Genomic DNA, 22,109 nt, shown 5'->3' on the forward strand with positions numbered 1-22,109 from the left:
CCTCCCCCCCCCCCCCACCCCCGGCGGCCCGCGTCGCCGCACCGCCTTACTACCCCGTTAATTGGCAGAGCAGTCCGCGTGAATGAGCGCAGGATGTCCAAATCGCAGCGCTGTTTCATACAACATCATTTCAAGTCACCAACTGACAGGATTTAGCACTCTGTGTCTGGCAGCAACCAGCAGTGAAGCAGAGAGAATTCCACTGGATTATCCAAAGCATCTGACCCGCAAATGAGGAGTGAGAAGAACGTTTTTTAAAAACAACTCCTGAATGGTGCAGTGAGCCAATTCGACATTGAACAGAGACGCACACATACCCAGCCGCCTCTGAGGCAAAAGGTCAATTTCTTGAGCTTGTCCCTGTTCTTCAGAATCCAAGTTCTTGATCTATGCTCAGTTCCTCATTTTCCTAGCCAAAGGGGTAGATGTGAAGTCGAGATGGGCCGGATGGGCTGCTCAACGGCAATGCTCTGTGCCTGACTCCAGAGGAGCGTTAGAACTGGAGTGGGGGACAGCCGGGTCATTGGGGGAGGAAGAGCATGCCGTCAGAAGCGCAGGCCACGTCTCCTATAGATAAAGTTCTGATGGGCTGGTTTTCACCTGAAGAAGCTGATCTTTGCAGCCAGAGCTACAAAGCCCACCACAGACCCCAGGTTTGCGACGAGGGCACAGAATGCAGGAAAGAAGCATATTTCCATGTAACAAGAAGTGCACAGTACTCAACTGCCCCCGCCTTGTGGATTTCTGAACTTTCTCTTTCTTACTCTCCTGCCCAAGTCCCGAGACCCCCCACGTCTCATCCTTCTCTGTTCCAAGCCCTTCTCACACAGCTGTTAGGTAAGATTTACTGATGGAATGTGTTTGCATAATCTGTTTTGTTCATTGGAACATGTTTATCTAGAAAGAAAGAAAAAACCCTGTCCCTTCTCACTATTTACTTTTTGGTGACTGCCTTCTGGGGTTTGGAACTGGATAAACAGATGGACTTCGTGGAAGGATTCAGGCGGAACGCCAGGGTGTGTATATAGATCTTGATCTCCGTGTATATATGGCAAATAGGCCTCACCACACAGCTGTGCTGGTTGTGGAGGGAAGTGAGGGGACAGTATTTTCTGGATGAGAGGAATCCCATTGCTCCAAGGTGTACCTCCTTGGGGAAACTTTGGGCTGAGGGATGCCAGATGGTTTCTAGAGTTCTAACCCCAGATATATGACCCCAATTTCATTTTCTGGCCTCTGGCTGTGGTAATTAAGAGGTCTGCCAGATTCAAAGCTATTGCTTATGTGTACCGGATTTGTATGAGATATATATGCATATATATATATATATATATAGGCAGCCATAATGTGCGGGTGTTGCACTGTCTACAGTGATTAGTGAGCTTTGAGCACTTTGCAGTATTCTGGCTGCTTCTGTGCTAAAGGCATGCCCACAAGGGCTGTGGTTGTGTTGTGTGTGTGTGTGTGTGTCTGCCCACAGAAGTTGTGGAAGGCCTGGAGTACAATACTTCCTAGGCCACAGGAAAAGTATAACTACCAGAGGGAACAGGGGACAGAGATCACTCACGGGACAGCATGCTGCTGCTGACAGGGGGTTGGGAGGGGTGGTAGAGAAGCAGTCTCCCTCCGAATTTTTTGACCTAGTCCAATATAAATCTCTACTGCAGGGAGCAGTAGTGGAGGAGGTCTGTTTTTCATAATTCAGTAAGTTTCAACTCCAAGGTTTGAAGAAACCTCATTACATTTCAGGGTAATCTTCTGGAAGGGCCAAAAAAATCTTCCTTTGCTTCACAGAATAGGGTTCAGGTGGATATTTTCTTCCTTCCTGGCAAAATTCCTTTAAACAGCCATGAAAAAAAAGATGACAGTGCCGCCCAAACAGAGAACTGGTGCCAAACAGAGCCAAAGAAAACAAAAACAAAACCCAAAAGAACCTCCCAAACTCCCAACAAAAAAACTCCCTGGGACACAGTGGACTGTGTTCACTAGGTTCAGGTAGCTCAAAGACGAGAACATTCAATAATTAGACTCTACCAGACCAAGGTGCTATAGGTAATGGGACCTCAAAAAGACAGAACAAAAGATCCTATTTCTAACAAAGGTCCTGCAGACCTTTATACTACAGTGAGCAATGAGCGTGAGGGATGCTGCCCAGGAAATGAAAGGACTCAATCGTTCCTCTTCAGTGAGTGGAGCCCAGAAGGAGTGTTCCAGGGCGCTCTCCCAAACACTCTTTAATAATACCATCCAGAGCCTTTGATTCAAGGAACATGCTGAAGAATAAACAGCCTATTAATCTGAGTTTTCTGGTGTGCCTGAGTATACAAAGCAGCAATGAACTAACCCCTTGGCTCTTGCCAACGTCCCCGACTGCACACCATCCGCTGCTTCGCTGCATAGCTTGGCTCCTCCTCTCCACCACTGCATGCAGTTTGTCCCTGGAAAAGCTTCAGGGTTTGGGGGCCCTGATGGTTTCAAATGAGGATGCTCAGGCCAAACCCAGGGTGCGAGGAACTGGAAACAGCGCATCCTTGTTTGGCCATAGCGGCCTACCCATGTGACTTCAGGCTCAAATGAAAACTGTGTGGTGGTGTGACTGGGTGAGGAGACAAAGTCATCAGTCTGCGTCTTTCTGAGCCAAGTTAACAGCCACAGGCCTGGGAAAGGAAGGCCCAGTTTCAATTGCTTCCCAGTCTTTGTTACCTTGGTGGCAGGAAGGGCTCCTGCATGGGTGGGCTTTGGGTGCCATTCTGTGGAGACATTCCTGGGCGTTTTGCCTAAGTAAAAATTACCAAGTAAGGTCCCTGAGTTTTCAAGGAGGAAAGAAGAAGAAAGATGGTGGCTGTTTCACGCTCAGATCCTTTCATTATGAGTTGTTCTTTAAATAAACAATCAGGTGTAACTTCTGTGATGACAACCATTTGGTGAAGCATCAGGTTCTCCTTCCACCCCCAAGGAAATCACAGATAAAGAAGCGGATAGTATGAACTCTAAGTAGGAAGCCAGAGTTCAGTGGCTGAAACTGTGTGACTGAGGCTAGGATCACAGGCTCAAATCAACCACAAGAGCCAGGCAGCTTCTCTGTGTTGCAGTCACTGACCTCACGCAAGGTGTGTGCTTAATCATAAAAGGAACTGGCCTGACGAGGTGGATAATTGGTTTCATTGCTACCCAACACACACACACACACACACACACACACACACAACCTCAAAGCATATATCCCACTGACCCCAAATTTATATACAAAGGAAAAGTTTCCTTTTGAAAAATAATTTCAAAGAGGTCCTTTGATTTTAGAACAATTAATTCTAAAGTCCTCTGATTCTACTTTCAGAGAATGACTTTGTGTTTGGTTTCTTGAACTGGAGAAGAAAGGGCACGCATCTTGCAAAAGAGAAGGAATGGCACAAAAGCTCACACACTTGGCAGGAGTGAGTCTGAGACGGCACAGGATGCAGTGGTTAAGAGCATGGGCCCTGAAGGCAGACGGATGGAGGCCTGTCACTTGCCACCTGTGTGATCTTAGACAGGTTACATAAAATCAAGGAGCTTCAACTTCCTCACTGATGAAATGGATTCATCCTCACGGGATTAGTGTGAGGATTATACAATGTATCAGAAATGTTTAGTGCAGCCTGGGACACAGTGAGCGCTCAATGGATGATAATTGTACTTACTACTCTTTGAATCTTCTAAAAATAGGCACAGGAATCAAACATGGCTCTGTGGAGGGACCCGACTGGCAGCTGGCACCTGAGCTACACGAAGTGGGAGTTTTTCATCTCCTTATGAGGCTGGGCTTAGAAGGTCTCCAGATCTTTCCTCAGTGCACTGGCAACAAGAGTTTGAGTTTGATGGGGTTACTGATCAAAGGGCAACGAGAGATCGAATCCTAGTACTCTAGGGACCTCAGTGTTGACTTGGGAGCTGCAGATTGACCTGGAGCTTTCCCACCAGAGCCTGGCTTAGCAGATACAGCCTCCTTCCTCTAGGCTTCCACCTGTTGAGACAAACAGATGTAATCTGAACACAAGAGGGGCCTTGCAAGCACAGATCTGGTATCAGACAGCCTTTCTCTGCGGCATTCCTGGGGTTATAAAATGACAAACATTTCAACAGGCTGAATCTAACCCTTCTTGCCCTGTAACTGGGGGCCTTAGGAAACTCCTTCTGGTGATTAGAACCATCAGTACCTCCCTCCAAGGCTGTGAGGTGGACTTCATTAATATTGATGAGCTGTAGCTCGTTAACCTCATTTGATGTTTATTTACAACCATTCTTCTCATATGCTAATGAGGGACACTGGGCTCTTCAGATAGAAAGGAGAGAACGGGACCCTCTCTGCCAGCATCCCCTTGGCAAACTCCTGTCCCTTGAAACAGAAGTTTGCACAGAGGGAATGATGCCAAATGGAGGGAATGCAGCAGAGAGGACAAAATGATGTGAAAAGAATGTCTGCAATGTGATGGGGGAGAGAGAAGCCCAGCTGCTGGGGCCACGGTGTGACTGAGGTTTGGTTACACTCACATAGGGGGTAACAAAGAGAAGTTGAAGGGCGGGGATCCAAGGAACTATGAAAGGAGCAATATGTTAGATTTTGGAATTGGGGTGGGGGGGTGGAGATGAGTGGGCCCCATGGGTGTCAGGGGGCTTGAAGGCCTCTCTCTAACTCATTTAATTTTCTTCTATGATCTTAACAAATCAATAAACAGGGGATTGGGGTAGATTTCTGTAAGGCAGTTAAATGCCACAGCAACTAATGCTTAGCAATGCTTGGCTTGGACAAAGAGTACTGCTCATAGTCTGAGTGTCACTGGGAAATGGGCAAGCAGGGAGAAATAATCACTGTTTCTTTCCCCGTAAGTCATGGCTGTGTCTATTAAAGAATAGGATGATTAAGCAAAGAAGAGTCAGAGGCTGGGGGAAAATATATATATATATTTAAATATGGCCATTCTATTGTTTCAGGGCTGCTGAGCCTAATGGGATACAGGGCCTCTTCCAAATTTCACAGTACATAGCAAGTCAATTTTGGGTTGGTTCCATCCATTCAAAAGGTATGAAAGGACTATATGACATATGAGGGATGGAGGGAAAAAATTTCAGATATATAAATGCTTATTAATATTAATATTTATTAATATTAATATCCTAAGCAACATCAAACTTAAAATTTCTTAAATACTGAAATGCCAATTCCCATTGTATTGCTTATCTTCACGGCTTTGCACTTTACATTGCTGCTTAGACAATTATTTCCTTCCTGCCTGTGGGCTCCACACCCTCTCCTTTCTCCCAATCTGGCTTTTTCAGTGAAGTACTTTGAAGATTGTTCCTACCCTTGATGTGCCTTTCTGGAAGGCTAAAGAAGCAGGAGAAAAAAGGAATCTCTTACCCTAAAGATTTAACCACATTTATTTAAGTACAAAGTATTGGTTCTAACAGGTAGATTTTATGTTTGAGTTGTTTGTCTGAGATCATTATCCCTTAGGGTATAAATCTGATCTCTTTCAAGTTTTGTATGAACTCAGTTGCTGTGGGACTGAAGAAATCAATAGCAATCTGCATTCAACCTGGCAATCTGCAGCTCACCTATGTTTAGGGACAAACACATCTGGAAGAGTAATTGACTAGAGCAGTGTTTCTCAACCCTTTTTTTCTCCATTTTGTGCCTGCCTCCACCCCCCCACCCCGCCTTCATAGATATTTTTTCCAACTGTCCACCCTTTGTGAAATTTCCTCTCAAAGAACCAATATTTGCTGCCTTGGGGGCAATACTGCTACCATGGAAAATGCGTGTTCTAGAGACTTTTTAAAAGTATATCATCTGACTTAATGTGTCTGGGTTTGAACCTAACATTCTCCTAAAGTGAACCATTGAACACAACTATACCTCTGTTCTGATTTTGTAAAAAGAAAGAAAGAAAAAAGGACATTTTTGTGCCTATCTAGTGATAGTTCTTCCAAAGAGATCAAAATCCTTTTTTTTCACACTGGACTTGATCTATCCACAGAATAAATGGCTTACTTTTTGGCAGTGGGTTAGCTTTTTACAATAGTTCTATTTGAGTGCAGGAAGAGGTAATAGATTGTCAGGTCCCCTAGGGACCCCCAAATAGTTCACTCTCCTAAAAGTCAACAATATATTCCCTTGTAAGAGTAGAATTAAGTTCATTATCTCATTAAATTTCTCCCAAACTCCAGAGGAAGATAGTGACTGGCATCACTATTCCCCACTTACAAGCAGAGAAATGATGACATGAGCCATTTAGTTAGTAGTTGAATTTAGGTCACAGGGACTGAAGTTTCTTCATATAAATATCTTAGCTGTCATACAAGGTCGCTCTGAAGACTTCTAGACCCTACCTATGTCTTCTGGTTCCTACTCCTAGGATCATGGCGTTCTGCTAGAGAAATGATTATAAAGGTGGTTCTGCCTCTGCCAGCCACTTTTCTCCATCTGACAGCAGAAAAGCAAAAGAAGGTGCAAACAGATAAGAACTGGGAGAAATGAAGTGACCTCAGGCTATTGTCCTAAAGGTTACTGTTTCACAAGTAAATGGCTTAGGCAGCATAGAACACCGCACAGGGAGGTGCACAACGTTTTTCTTTTCTAAGATGAATACCACCGTCTTTGCAGGGTTCAAATGAGATGTATTAAACCATGATGCACTCCTCAGAAGATGCAAAGACCCAAATCAAGACCTCCCACAAGTAGACTTCAAGTAACATGAGAAATTTTATTTAGCAGTCATGGAAACTGACCACATCTTAGAACTATCTATACTTAAAACTCACCATAAGTGAGTGGGAATTAGCAACTGGCAAACCAAATAAAAAACACTATCTACAGAGCTCTCCTCTGTAAACTGGCTTCAGGATCATTTAATTCTCCCAATTAAATCAGTGTTAAAATTCCCTCAGAACAAAATAAACTTATTTGTTCTAAAGAGTAAGAGAATTCAAGAGATGACTTGTCTATCTCATGCCTTCAAGTAGATCTGTAGGTAATCCATTCCTCATAAGCAGACTCTATTCTACTAAAAATGAAACAAAGAACTTCAGAGAAGGGTATTCTGCAATATTGCTTAGAAACCCAGTCTGACATTAAATAACATCATCTCTAATAAATTTGCCCTCATGTGTGACCTCAGTCCTTCACACTGTGATAGAAGTTAGTTTCCTTTTTGTTTGAAGAGATGGAGATGAGCTAAGTAAGGGTTAAAGTCTTTAAAGTTTAATTCAGAATGCTCAGAGCCAAAAGATACACCCTAGATCAACATAAACACATTAAGGCAAAGATCAAAGTATGTGCATTTAGCTCAACTAGCTTCTGATACAGAAATGTTATGCTAGTGCTTCTGCTGCTATAAGCCAGAACAAATTTACTTGAGAAAGGGCAAAAACCAACCAACCAACCAACAACACTTCACAGTTTGCCTCCAAGAAAATGAAGCTTGGACTAAAACAGAACCTAGAAGATACAAGGTATGAAATCGAAAGATTGACTCTTGTGTTACAGAAGAGGCATTTAAATGAAAAGCCATTTCCTACTGGATGCCATAACTCAGGAACAAAGGGGGTGGGGTGGGGCAAGTCCTTTAGAGTCTTGGACATCCCAGCAAGGAAACTAAACTGAAAATCCTCCGGCTTGGACTAGTTGAGCAGAGAAAGAGAACCCACCCAAACCACCGTTCACAGCAGCTGTCAATGAACTGGAAAGGGCAGTGAGCAGAAATGAGCGTGACCATGCTCCAATCTTGATTTGTTAATGTCAGCAGCATTTGTCTATCTTCTTCTACCATAACTAGTTAAAGAAACAATCCTAGATTCAGGAAAAGGCTAATCTTTTTCATTGGCAGTTGACCAAAGAAAACACATTCTCCAACGAGCAGTATAAAGCAATAAAAACAAGACTGTACTTATCAAACATTTTTATCTGAAGTGCTCAAAACATTTACCAATATTATACCCAGTCCCCACTTCCCCTTCACCACTTTCCCCCCAGCTGTGGGAGGAAAAACAAGCTTTTTGTAGGAAGGATGTCTCCTCTGCACATTGATGCAAGTCTGAATACAACTTTAGGAAAAGAACCTCCCAAAGAAGGTGTGGGTGGGGATTCTCCAGGGAGCCAGATCCTCCAAGCACCCCGGTAAAAGCTTTGCTCTACCACTTCAAAGCAGTGCGGTAAAGTTCCTGTTGGCAGCCAGAGAGGAAGAGCAATTCTTCATTTGGGCCGGGGTCCAAAAGGGAGAATTCAGAAGGAAGCGTTAAGAGGCATTTTCCCATCCAGATATAAGTAAGGAAACAGACCCACTGACTCATTAATCCTTTTTTCTAGAGGTGGTATTATTATCCTGGCTTTATGCTTAATGAACAGTAGTGTGGAAAGTTGTTTAAGATAATTTGCTCAAAGTTACAAAGTATGTCTGTGACAAAGAGCTGCATAGACTCCAGGGATTAACTTCAAACGGTGATAGATGTAGGTTATCAGAAGAGCCCTTAGAGGTTTGAAAACTAGAAGTGAGTATACTCCTTTTTCTTTTACTGGAGAACAGGAATGGGTAGAAAGATCTATTAGACCAATACACCCAGTATAGTAGTCCAACCTCAGGGGAATAGATTTAAAAAGCAATATTGCAATGCAAGGTTTAAGTAAGCAACAGGGAGTACTATTTGTTCCACAGCTTTGCACAAAACACATGCTGTCATACTATATTACTAATGGGTCAGACATACTGTAGTGACAGTCAGTGATAGTTGGCCTTAAAAGTTTGAGAAATACGGTTAAAAGAAATAAAACAATCATTTCCTTTGCTCCATATCCCAAGTGGTGGGTCTTTTCTGGACACAGATACCTGAGGTCCTACTCTAGACAAGATGCAGAGACTTTTTCCCCAGAATAATAGGCTGGGCACTGAAGAAGTTCCTTGCTTCACTGGGACATCTAGAAGAAGCCAAAAAGGGCCTCATTCAAGTATTAAATCTTGTGGATAAGATGATTTGAAATGTTAAATTTGCAATGGCTTGAAGTAGATGCCTTTTATAAAAATTCACTAGAAAGTCCCAATTCGTCTTTAACTTTGGAACCATTTTAATAGTAATCTTATTTTTTTCTGCAGGGCCTTGATATTGCAGAAGCAGCTTAGAATGATACAACTGAGAAGGGATTTTCAAAAAGATGCTTATTAATTTTTATGAGGAAGTCAGATTGAATATCAACTAATCAGTAGCCATTTTGAATGAATAGACTTTATAATGAACACATAGGTCATGATAAAAATAATTAGGATAAAAAGAATCTCTATGATTCCATGAAACCAGTTTATAAATTGCTTGAGATAAATCTAGTAAATCTGAATGTGACCTTGATTTGTCATAGCAAGGCACCCAATTAATGTTTGCTTCCCTTCACCCAGACTCACGCCTCCAGGCAAGAAAGCAATTAAACTTTTGTTAAAAATCCATTATCTATCCAATTTTATGAGGCACCTAGAATAGGCAAATTCATAGAAACAGAAAGTAGAATAGAAGTTACCAGGAGTTAGGGGTGGGGTAGAGAGAAATGAGGAGTTATTGTTTAATAGATACAGAGTTTCAGTTTGGGATGTTGAAGGCCTTCCGGAAATGGATAGTGGTGATGGTTGCACAATATTATGAATGTACTTAATGCCACTGAATTGTACATTTATCAGTGATTAAAATGGTAAATTTATTACATATATTTTACCACAATTTAAAAAAAGATCTGTCTTGTTTTAAAAAATATCCAAATAAAGGTCTCTCTAATCATTCCTTTATAATAATGTGGTCTAGAAAGTTCCCCAAATTTATCTGTTCATCAGAATCACTTGAGGTGCTTATTAAAGTTACAGATTCTCTGGCCATACCCCAGACTGGCTATTTGGGAACTACTGGGTCCTAAGGTAGGCTCATGAAGACATGGTTGGATGCTGTCCATACTGGGGTACAGTGGTGCCAATTCAAGAAGCTTATTAACCCTTAGACTTCTTCCCATCTGTGTTTTCTTTTGTTTTTGATTTTTTCAATTTTTTATTGTAATAAAATACATAAAACAAAAAATTTACCATCTTAACCATTTTTTTTTTTTTAAGATTTTATTTACTTATTCATGAGAGACACAGAGAGAGAGAGGCAGAGGGAGAAGCAGGCTCCCAAGGAGCAGGGAGCCCGATGCGGGACTCGATCCCAGGACCCTGGGATCATGACCTGAGCCGAAGGCAGACGCTTAACCATCTGAGCCACCCAGGCACCCAACAGATGTTACTTCCTTTTTTTGTTAGTCTGGCCCTTTTATGTTTCTTTCCCTGTAAGTAATAGGAAGTAGGGTATCCTTAGTTGTTATGTAGTTTTTAGCTTAACCAAGGGTCATATTGGAGACAGCCTGGTCTCTGCCAATCTACAGTTACTCTAAACTGAAGCCACAAAGATGCAAAAAATTCAGCTTTGCAATAGTAGTCTCGATGTCCATATAACTACTGCTCTTCTTCTGTGTTATTTCTGTTTTTCCAGGACACTAGTCCTTGGGAGCTGCTTTGCAATAAAAAAAAAAGTGAGCAAATAATAACATATTTGAAATGAGCCAGGAGGAATTCATAGCTGATAGAGGTGACACCAGGTTCACTTTTGGCTCAAGGAAGATACGGGAGTTTGCTATTATGGTAGGTGGTGAAAAGGTGCTGGAATGTCCCAAAATATTAAAATTAGAAAAGAAAAAAATTCTTCATGATTCGAAGATTAATTTAGCAGAGTTTGTTTTTTTTTTAAATTTTATTGGAAGCTAAAACATGTATTACATCACCCTGGCAGGCCTGTTTTTAATGATCGGTAAGCTTCAATGAAGCAAGTATCATTTAAGGCTTTGAAGGGAGAGAGAAAAAAGGGTGTTTCAAGTCCCTCAATTTACTGCTCCAGTATTTCTAATAATCATGTGAGTATTTTTCCTTTTGACTGGAGAGCAAAGGAAAACAGAAACCTGTGGAAACTGGAGTTGGACAAGAGAACAAAGTTCATAGATGAAATCCTGTCTAATATTGGCAGCTGAAACGAGACTCACCCCTTACGGCCTTTAAAAAACCGATCCAGCACAGTCCCTTTTGTGCCCCTTAGTGGTTTTTAAGAGTCACAAAAGGCTCTTCAGGCTGATCTAACCAATCATGGGAAAGTTCTTTCTGGAAAAAGAGGCAGTGCAACGATTACTGTACTTTGTCATGGTCATGCCATTGGTAGGCCATTTCCCCTCAGAGATGTATTTCTCTAATTAGAGCTGAAAACAAGCAATTTTTAAGTCAATCAATACAATTGAAATATCTCCAAATAACACAATAGTTTTATTCTTGTGATAATTCCCTTCCTTCATTGCAAAGTGAAACTATCTTTCTACTATGGTTATGTATGGTTATGTATGGTTAAAAAGGAGGACCCCCAGGAACGTATGAAATGGTGCCCGACATACAGCAGGCACTCGGTAAAGACTTGCTGGATGGAAGAATGAACACACAGAGCAAGACAAACATCTTCTCTATATGGCCTCTGTTCTTTTTGTATTAATCTGAGGCTAATTTAGTTCTTGAGAATCACACCATCCTGTTGTTCAAGACTCAATTCAAGTCTCTTGTAGTTTCATTGTTAAGGTGCATGTTATCATGCCTCTTTTTCTTGACCAAATTTTTGGGTGTTTAAAAATTTTTTTTTATATTTCTTATTTTATATTTTCCCATTTTAGTTGTAAAATGAGCCTGTTGCCCAAGCCTGGAACCTGTCTAACTGGAACATAGAGGTAAGAGTTACAAACAACAAGATTAGCTTCTCAGTCCCCTTGGCATCCTCTAAATCACCTTTCATGACACTCATTATACTTGTGTTACTTATTCATTCACTCATTTATTTATTCGACAAATATTTACTAAGTCTTAATGTGTGTCAGGCACCATTTTCAATGCGGAGGATATAGCAATGAACAAAAGGGACCAAAATCCCTGCCCCCGTGGTGTTTACATGTGGGTGCAGGGAAGGTCAGGCAAAATAAGAAAAACATGTCATGAAAAACAAAATAGTAGAGGATTTATTCCAGATTACAAGAAACTAAAGAGATGTTACCAAGTACAATGTGTAAACCTTGATTCTATCCTGGGTCAGAAAACAAACAGCTAAATATATTTGAGAACAATTGGGAAATTATAATTTGCACTGGATGTTAGATGGTGTTATGGAATTGTTCTTCTTTTTTTGGGTTTTTTAGAGGTGGGGAGGGGCAAGGGGAGACAGAGCGAGAATCTTAAGCGGGCTCCACAACCAGGTCGATCTCATGACCCTGAGATCATGACCTGAGCCAAAATCAAGAGTTGGATGCTTAACTGAGCCACCCAGGTGCCCCTGTTGTTCATTTCCTAAATGTGATAATAACATCAAGGTTATGCAGGATGATAGGAGAATGCCCTTACTCCCAGAGCTATGTCAGGGTAAGGTGTCAGGGTTCCTGTAACTTAGTTTCAAATGATCTATCTATCTATCTATCTATCTATCTATCTATCTATCTATCATCTATCTATCTATTATCTATCTATCTATCTATCATGTATCATGCACAAACATAACAAAATGTAGCGTTTGGTGAATCCAGGTAAAGGGCATACAGGTGCCTTTATTAATACTCTCATAACTTTCTGGTAGGTTTGAAAATTTTTATAATAAGGAGTGGTAGGAGTGGGGGAAACCAACTGCATTTCTAGTCAGAGATGTGGGTCACGATTAATTAGTTTGACTCTCGTTCCTCGACATTTTTCTGTAAGTGCGTTGATCCCTCATCTAGAAAGACTGCCTTTCATTATATCCCTAGCAACACTTTCCCTTTTCCGTTGCAGCCATAGGAAAGGCTGGCATATGGGAGAGCCACAGGATATTCTCTCAAAGTATCTCTTTGCTATGGCTTTGTTAAATTAACATTTAATAGGTGGAGCACACGGTGCTAGATGGTGAGTCTTGGGTTCAACAGTAGACCACAAGAGAAACTGAAATAGATATGTTTATTTCCAAGAGGTCCTGGCAGAAGCAGAAAGCACACCTTGAGGGGCCACATGGGGAGGTCAAGGCGGGGTGCAGAGAGAGAGAGAGTGTGACAGAACCTGGGACAACATGCCTTTTTTAGGGCCTGTGGGTGGAGCGCTTTGGGGTTTCCAGGCTAAGGCTGGATTGGTCAATTCAAACCAAAAGAGTGAGGCTTTTGTAAGCTCCATGGGGGTCTTGTTTAAGGGGCGCACAAGGGAAGGCCCTGGGAGGCTGGGAGACTGTGGATCACAAGGGTCCTTAGGGAAGTCGTATCAGGAACTCAACTGCTTGTGACTCTGCCAGCTGTTATCTAGAGCATTCGCTCGCATGAGGGGACTAGGGTCAGTTTAAGGTCTCTGCAGGCCAAACAAAATGGAGGCTGAGGCAGCAATAGCCTGTAGTGGCTTAGCTCAATTCTCTACACTCTTCCTCCACCTTGATCTGAAATGGTGCTTTTACATATATGTTATTCACACACTTTATAGTTGCATTCAGGAAAGCTTAATAAAATAATTACAAAGTGCAGGAAAAACACAAGGACAAAATATGAAGCAAATTAGCCACGAAGCCAGTAATATGGGGTGTATATTAGATTCCTATGGTTGCTCTAACGGATTACCACAAACTTAGTGGCTTGAAACAACTGAAATTTATTCTCGTAACAGTTCTGGAGGCCATAAATCCAACATGTGTCTTACAGGGCTAACTGAGGTGTCAGCAGGCTGGTTCCTTCTGGAGGTTCTGGGCAAGATTGTTTCCTTAGCGTTTCCATCTTCTAGAGACTGTCCTCATTCCTTGGCTTGTGGCCCTTTTCTCCCCCTGCTTTTTTCCTCTTCTGTTATCAAACCTTGTCTGACTCTTACAAGGGCACTTGTGATTATATTAGCCAGGATAATCTCCCCCATCTCAAGATCCTTAACTTAATCCTATCTGCAAAGTTCTTCTCTCGGTATAAAATGACATTCATAGGTTCCAGGGCTTAGGAACTGGGTATTTTTGGGTGCTGTGCCATTATTCATTTTGCCACATGATGAGAGAAAAAACAAAGGGTCATATAAATAAGAAATAAAGGAGAGGATCCTCACTTATTCTTTGAAAATACATTAGAAGGTACAATATCATTCCTCCTTAGAAAGGGTATTCCTCATCACCATAAACACTTAGACTAAGATAGTAAACCTGGATGGAGGTTCTCAGACCTCACTTTCCTTTTGGCTCTACCACTTACCATTTATTTATTTTTAAGATTTTATTTATTTATTTGAGAGAGAGAGAGCGCACAAGTGGGAAGGAGGGGCAGAGGGAGAGAGAGAAGCAGACTCCCCGCTGGGCCGGGAGCCTGATGCGGGGCTTGATCGCAGGACCCTGGGATCATGACCTGAGCTGAAGGCAGATGCTTAACTGACTGAGCCACCCAGGCACCCCTACCACTTACTATTTAAACAATGTCAGACAAATTATTTATCTGCTATGCTTCAATTTCCTTGTCTTTAAACCAGAGGTAATAATATTTACTCAAATGGTGGTTGAAAAGATTCAATACTATAATGCGTGAAAAGATTTAACACAGTTCCTGACACATTTAAATGATGGTTGTTACTATTTTATTATTCACAGAATAGGATGTGCAACCTTCATGATGCTAAATCAGTACATAGTATTTCCAGAGGCCTCTAGTGACCCCTTCTTCTGTGTGCATTCTATATAATAAGTAAAGCTTACTCAAATGTCAAAATTTTTTTCCAATTTTAAGCATATTTGACAGAAATATCTCTAAACTATATCAGAAACTTCCTTGTCTTACCAAAAAGATAATAGTGAACATAGTTCCCTTTTGCTTAATCATTCTGGCTTAACATTATGAATATGGCTTACTGTCCTGGAGCATAACAGAAAGATATTCTCAAAGAGCAAAAAGATTAATAAAATCATTTATTTGTCCCCTACATGGTAAATGACCTTAAAATACTGCTTTTAATATGGATTTTCTCTTCACTGTTTGGACCTCTAGTGACTCTCTTTTCTGATAACATTTATCATGATTGTTGGTGTGTGGCTGTGATATTGTGATTTATAAAAAATATATTTTTGGTCATTGGGATGACCAAAATATTTTTCTCATATATGTTTGGTCTTCAGGCACAGTTCCTGTCTCACATCTCCCAAAATCCTTGAAATTTCCTAAATGTTGAGAGTGATGAAAGTGTCTTTTGTTTGTGAATGAGATGACTTTCGAAAGCACAGAAGGATGTGGTTGCCAGAACCAACCTTGTGATTAGGGGGTTGGAACTTTCAGTCCCATCCCCCTACTGCTGGGGAAGAGAGAGGGCCTGGAGATAGAATTCAATTGCCAAAAGCCAATGATTTGATCGACCATGCCTATGTAATGAAGCTTTCATAGAACCCAAAAGGGTGGGGTTCTGAGAGCTTCTGGGTTGGTGAACATGTGGAGATTTGGGGAGAATAGTGCAGTTGGAGAGAGCATGGAAGCCCCATGTCCTTTCCCCACAGCTTGTCTTTGGTATCTCTTCCATCGGGCTGTTCCAGAGTCATATCCTTTTAAAATAAACTGGTAGTCTATTAAGTAAAACGCTTCTCTGAGTTCTGTGAGCTGCCTTAGCAAATTACTCAAACCTGAGGAGGAAGTCCTGGGAACCTCAGATTTATAGTTAGTTGGTCAGAAGTACAGATAACCACCTGGGCTTGCTACAGGCATCTGAAGTAAGGCGGTGGGGGGCAGGCTTGTAGGCCAGAACCCTTACCCTCTGGAATCGGATGCTATCTCCAGGTTGATAGTATCGGAATTGAGGTGAGCTAAGTTGAATTCTTGGACAACCTGCTGGCGTCTAAGAATTGCTTGGTGTTGTGTGGGGAGCCACCCCCCTATGTTGGAATTGGGTCCAAGAACCTAATTTAGTGGCTAAGGCTAGCAATACTTTAGACCACTCTCACTACCTCTTTTTTTTTTTTTAAATCTGCAGCGGATGACCTGATCAGTATTTGAAGATTATGCATTTATAAGATGCTCCCTGTGAAACTCTTAGGAGACTTCCTGCCTCGCCTATGAAGACACATATAAACTCTGTAAACACTGGCTCTTCAGGGACCATTTTTTACTCACTTTCAAATTAGTGGCTATGTTTTGAACACCTTAGAAGTTTGATTGCTATGTTGGTAAGATATTAAAGAGAGTTCAACCATGTCAGACACTAGCCTGAGGATCTGACTAATGTTTAATGCAAATCAAAACACTAGAAAAAAAAAAAACACTAGAAAATTAATCAATTTAAGGTGTGACACTATCTTCTATTTAATGATCTTATCTTCTCAAAGTGACCCATTAAATTACACTGTCCACCTGGAGTTGGAGAGTTATGTTTTTGTTTACAATGAACATCAGGCAATCCTTGAGGCTAAAGATGGACATTCTATACCCAATGTATACAAATGTATACATAAACAGAGGAAATCTAGATTACCCAGTGATTTAGTCATATTAATTCTTGCTTTGACATTTTTACTGTCAACATTAATTCTCCTGCTTAATTGAGCCTTTTGTTGATAAAATACTTTTTTCTTTGTTGGTTTATTTCCTCCTTGCCCTCAGGGAAGGTATGTGAACAGCAAGTCTTATCTTTGCTGTAGACTGGGGCCTCTGTGTCAGTTTTAGCGGTGGCCCATTCTTAAATGGAAAGGAGAGCAGGACACTTAGAAAGACAAGCTGGTACATTACACAATTAAAATTCGATGAATACTCAGATGAGCCATACCTACATTTAAGTATAAGTATAAAATCCTTTTTTTTTTTTAAATTTTATTTATTTATTTGATAGAGACACAGCGAGAGAGGGAACACAAGCAGGGGGAGTGGGAGAGGGAGAAGCAGGCTTCCCGCTGAGCAGGGAGCCCGATGCGGGGCTCGATCCCAGGACCCTGGGATCATGACCTGAGCCGAAGGCAGACGCTTAACGACTGAGCCACCCAGGCGCCCCAACTATAAAATCCTTAATAAAACCAAACAAAATCAATTTTTGGATTAACTGTCATTCAAATTATCCACGTCACTGGTATTTGCAGGTTGCCTATGCATTTTAGGTACACCCATTAAGTATTACTAAATTGTATTTTTATTAGTACTGCTCTTAAGGCAACATAGTCCATTCATTTTAATTTACAAAACAGATGTAATGAATTATAGTGATATATGATGCTTCTTTCTCTATATTTTCCAGGAATCCGAAGAATCATGAGTTTTTTAGGCCTGCCCACAAGGGCTTTATAGTAAAGAGCACACGTATTAGGTATATACTAATAACAGTTTAATAAGTGCCATTTACAGGGTACCTACTGTTAAGCACTGTATAGAGTACTTTTTATACTGTGGTGGTTTTAAGATATGTTCACAAAATCTCCTGATACTCCCCTCTCTTCAAAAGGTGGATCCTAATTCCCTTCCCCTTCAGTATGGGCTAAACTTAGGGACTCACTTCTAAGGGACGGAATAAGACGAAAGTGACAGTATGTGACTTCAGAGACTGGGTCATAAAAGGCACTGTGGCTTCCTGCTTGCTCTCTCTCTTTCTCTGAGATCACTTTTTCCGGGGAAGCCACTGCCATAATCATGAGAAACATGTGAACTACCGAGGCCTCCTGCCAGCAGTGACATGAGTGAGCTTAGGAGTCCCATTCAAGCAAGCCTTCAGATGATTGCAGCCCCAACCTAAGTCTTGATTTCAAGCTTATGAGGGACCTTGAGCCAGAACCATCCAAGTAAGTTGCTCCTGCATTCCTGATGCTTAGAAACTGTGTGAAATAGGTTTGGGGTAATTTATTACATAGCAATAGATAACTAATACATACATACACATATATATTTTATTCTCACAACCACCATGGATAAGTGGTATTCTGAGAAAACAAAGCCTTAGGTGGTTACTTAACTTACTCAAGGACACACGGCTATTGGTTGCAGACCCATGATACCATGCCCATATTTGCTCCACTATATTATACTATCTCTTTTCAGGTCCTGTTTCTTTCAGGCAGCTTATTAGCTATCTCTCTCAACTTGCATTAGCTTGCCATCAATGTTCTCATTCAAACAATGGATTAGGAGGAAAAAAGAATGGCTAAGGATGTAGTCCAAAATTACATTTCTGGAGATGTCCCTTTAGGATGATATGAACCCATTAATTAGCACATTTTTGGTATGATTGTTCAACCAATTATTTATCATCCATGCTATATTCCTTCTGCTTATTCACAAGGACATCATGGAGATGTTATCAAGGACCTGCTGAAATTCAAATAAACTAAACGAATATAAAAAATATAGCCATACTAAGTACAGCTCTCCCAATTTACCAGTCTAGTAATCCCTTCGAAAAGGGAGTAAGTTTGCATTGACTATTTCATTTCCTTCTTCTTCAGTATTATGGCCATTACCATCATGTATCCACCACTCCCATCACTTCCCAATTATCATTGATTTTGATAAATAACCATTTTAGACACATTATTTGGTTTAAACCTCAGGACTACCCTATGAAATAGGCTGTTCTCTTATTATTTCTACTTTACCAATAGGGAAATTTGGCTTGTAGAAATTAAATAACTTGCCCAATGTCATTTTACTAGGAGGTGAAAGAGCTGGGGTTGAAAGCAGGCCTTCCTTACCCAAGTGTGGGCTCTCTTTCTTTCCTTTTCCCCTCTTTTCTTCTTCCCACTCCTCCCCTCCCCTCGTCCTCTCCCCCTACTTCTTCTTCAATAAACTCTGATCGGTTTACAGTTACCACAGCTTCCTTTCCTGAATATCTACAGATATTTATTCATTTTAATAAATAGTTAAAGAATATCACCCAAGATAGATATCAAGGTCACCAACCTTCAGTCTGCTGATGACCTTCTGAATATTAGTTCCCTGACTCCAATTTGGAGCTTCTCTCCCCCCCCACCCCTCCCCATAATGGGCACAATTTCCACTTTCTAAAGACTGCCAGCAGTGGTTCAGCCAGCTTATCTACTAGGTTTCTGTACCCTGGAATGTAAATTAGATCCAGAAACTTGAGTTCATTTAAAGCAGTTAGGTGATCTCTTACAATTCCAGTCATGTTTGATTTCATTCCCTGGAACTACTGTTCATTCTATCTTTTCCAGTCCAAACAGCATCCTCTTTAGGGACGCCTGGGTGGCTCAGTCGGTTAAGCATCTGCCTTCAACTCAGGTCATGATCCCAGGGTCCTGGGATCGAGTCCTGCATCGGGCTCCTTGCTCAGTGGGGAGCCTGCTTCTCCCTCTGCCTGCTGCTCCGCCTGCTTGTGCTCTCTCTCCCTCTCTCTCTCTGACAAATAAATAAATAAAACCTTAAAAAAATAAATTAAAAAAGCCAAACAAACAGCATCCTCTTTGAGAAGACTAAATCAAAATAGGAGGTGAATGTTGTTTTTTTATTCATTCATTAATAGTATACCATCCACCTAGGCTTCATTGTTCTTTTTGCTACAATGTAATTTTTAAAAGTTTTATTTATTTAAGTAATCTCTACACCCAACGTGGGGCGCAAGCTCAAGACCCTGAGATCAAGAGTCGCATGCTCCACTGACTGAGCCAGCCCAGCACCCTGCTGCAATGTAATTTTTTAATAAGGAAGACTTTTATATATGCACCGCTATGTTTATTGCAACATTTAAAAATTTTTTATTTAAATTCAATTAATTAACATATAATGTATTACTGGTTTCAGAGGTAGAGGTCAGTGATTCATCAGTCTTATACAACACCCAGTGCTCATTACATCACATGCCCTCCTTAATGTCCATCACCCAGTTACTCCATCCCCCTACCCACCTCCCCTGTTGCAACATAATTTACAATAGCCAAGATGTGGAAGCAACTTAAGTGTCTATTGATAAATGCATGGATAAAGAAGATGTGGTATATGTGTGTATGTATATATATGTATCATATATGTATATAATGGAGTATTACACAGCCATAAAAAAGATGGAATCTTGCCATTTGCAACAACATGGATGGACCTAGATGGTATTATGCTAAGTGAAATAAGTCAGGCTGAGAAAGACAAATGCCATATTATTTTGCTCATATGCGGAATTTAAAAAACAAAACAAATTAATAAAAAAACAAAATACAGGGGCGCTTGGGTGGCTCAGATGGTTAAGCGTCTGCCTTCGGCTCAGGTCATGATCCCAGGGTCCTGGGATAGAGCCCTGCATCAGGCTCCCTGCTCAGTGGGGAGCCTGCTTCTCCCTTTCCTTCTCCTGCTCCCCCTGCTTGTGCTCTCTCGCTCTCTCTGTTGAATAAATAAATAAAATCTTAAAAAAAAACCAAAAACAAAATACAGAATCAGATCTATAAATACAGAGAACAAACTGATAGTTGCCAGAGGGGAGGGAGGCAGGAAGATGGGAAAAATGGGTGAAGGAGAGTGGGAGATACAGGCCTCCAGTTATGGAATGAATAAGTCATTGGAATAAAAGGTATATCATAGAATATAGTCAACTATATTGTAATAGTTTTATAGTGACAGATGATAAGTACACTTGTGGTGAGCCTAGCAGAGATACTGAATCACTCTGTTGTATACCTGAAACTAATGTAACACGTGTGTCCACTATAATCAAATAAAAAATTAAAATTAAAGGGAAGATTTTTTATTTTTTTTTAAAAAGATTTTATTTATTTATATGAGAGAGAGCACAAGTGCATGGGGCTCAATCCCAGGACCCTGAGATCATGACCTGAACCGAAGTCAGATACTTAACCCATGAGTCACCCAGGCACCCTAAAGGAAGACCTTTTATATTGTCTTCAGTATTTTGCCACAATTCTCAGTTTTTCTAGTCTCTTATTTTCCCTTTAATTTAATACAATTCAGTAAATATTCATTTATACATGCTTTGATCCAGGCACTTGGCTAGATGCTAAGAACACAGAAGTAAGCAAAAAAGATAAATGCTCTCACGGAGCTTATAGTCCAATAAGAAAGGCATAATTTAAGGTAACAATTGTATGTATGAGAAGTGTTAGGAAAAGAGTGTATAAGAAGCATATTAAACCTAATTTAAAAGTTCAAGTCTTCTTAGAAAAAGAAGAACTTAAAAAAAAATTACCAACTGTATATAAACTCTTTAGGAAAAGACAGGAGGATATACCTCCAAACTCATTTTATTGGACCAGAATAATCCTGACTCTCAAACTTACAAGAAAACTGTAGCCTAAAATACCTCATGCAGATAGATACAAAAATCATTAATAAAATGCTAAAGGAATCCAATGACATATGAAAATGATAATAAATCATGACTAGGGTGGATTTATCCATATGAACAGCACAAAAGAGAAAAATCATATGTCACTCAATAGATTCAGAAAAATAATTAAAAAATTGAATACCAATTCACAATAAAAATTCTCACCAACTAAAAATAAAAGTAAATTTCCTCAACCTAATAAAGGGCATCCATGAAAAACCTCCCATTTAATTCTAAAGACTGAAAACTTTCTGGCCAAAGCAAGGTTATCTGCTCTTACCACTTCTTTTTAATATTGTAATGAGGTCCTACTCTGTGCAATAAAGAAAGAAAAAAGAAAGACCTCTACAGAGATTGGAAAGGAAGAAGTAAAACTGCCTCTATTTGCATATGACATGATTTTGCATGCAGAAAATTCTAAGGAATCTACAAAGAAACTATGAGAACTAATAAGTGAATTTAGCCAAGTCACAGGATACAAGAGGAATATACAAAAGCAATTATATTTCCATTGTCTTGCAATAAAAAATTGCTAAAGAAAATAACTTTAAACAATTACACTATTTATAATATTAGCAAAACCATGAAATATTTAGGGATAAATTCAATAAAATGTATAAGATCCATATATTAAACACTATAATGCATTGCTGAGAGAAATATAAGAAGACCTAAGGAAAAATGTACTATGTCCATGGATTGGAAGATTCAATATTAAAAAGTGGACAATTCTCCCCAAATTGATCTACAGAGTCTTCAAATCTC

At 40.4% G+C, this 22,109-nt stretch overlaps 1 protein-coding gene across 1 annotated transcript in view; it reads right to left on the reverse strand.

The window, feature by feature from the left end:
* The window catches only part of C11H11orf49 (chromosome 11 C11orf49 homolog), a 186,497-nt gene that overhangs the window by 44,592 nt on the left and 119,796 nt on the right, over window positions 1–22,109 (reverse strand). The window lies entirely within an intron of this gene.

This window comes from Neomonachus schauinslandi, chromosome 11, assembly GCF_002201575.2.
Source record: "Neomonachus schauinslandi chromosome 11, ASM220157v2, whole genome shotgun sequence".
In the NCBI taxonomy this organism is placed as follows: domain Eukaryota; kingdom Metazoa; phylum Chordata; class Mammalia; order Carnivora; family Phocidae; genus Neomonachus; species Neomonachus schauinslandi.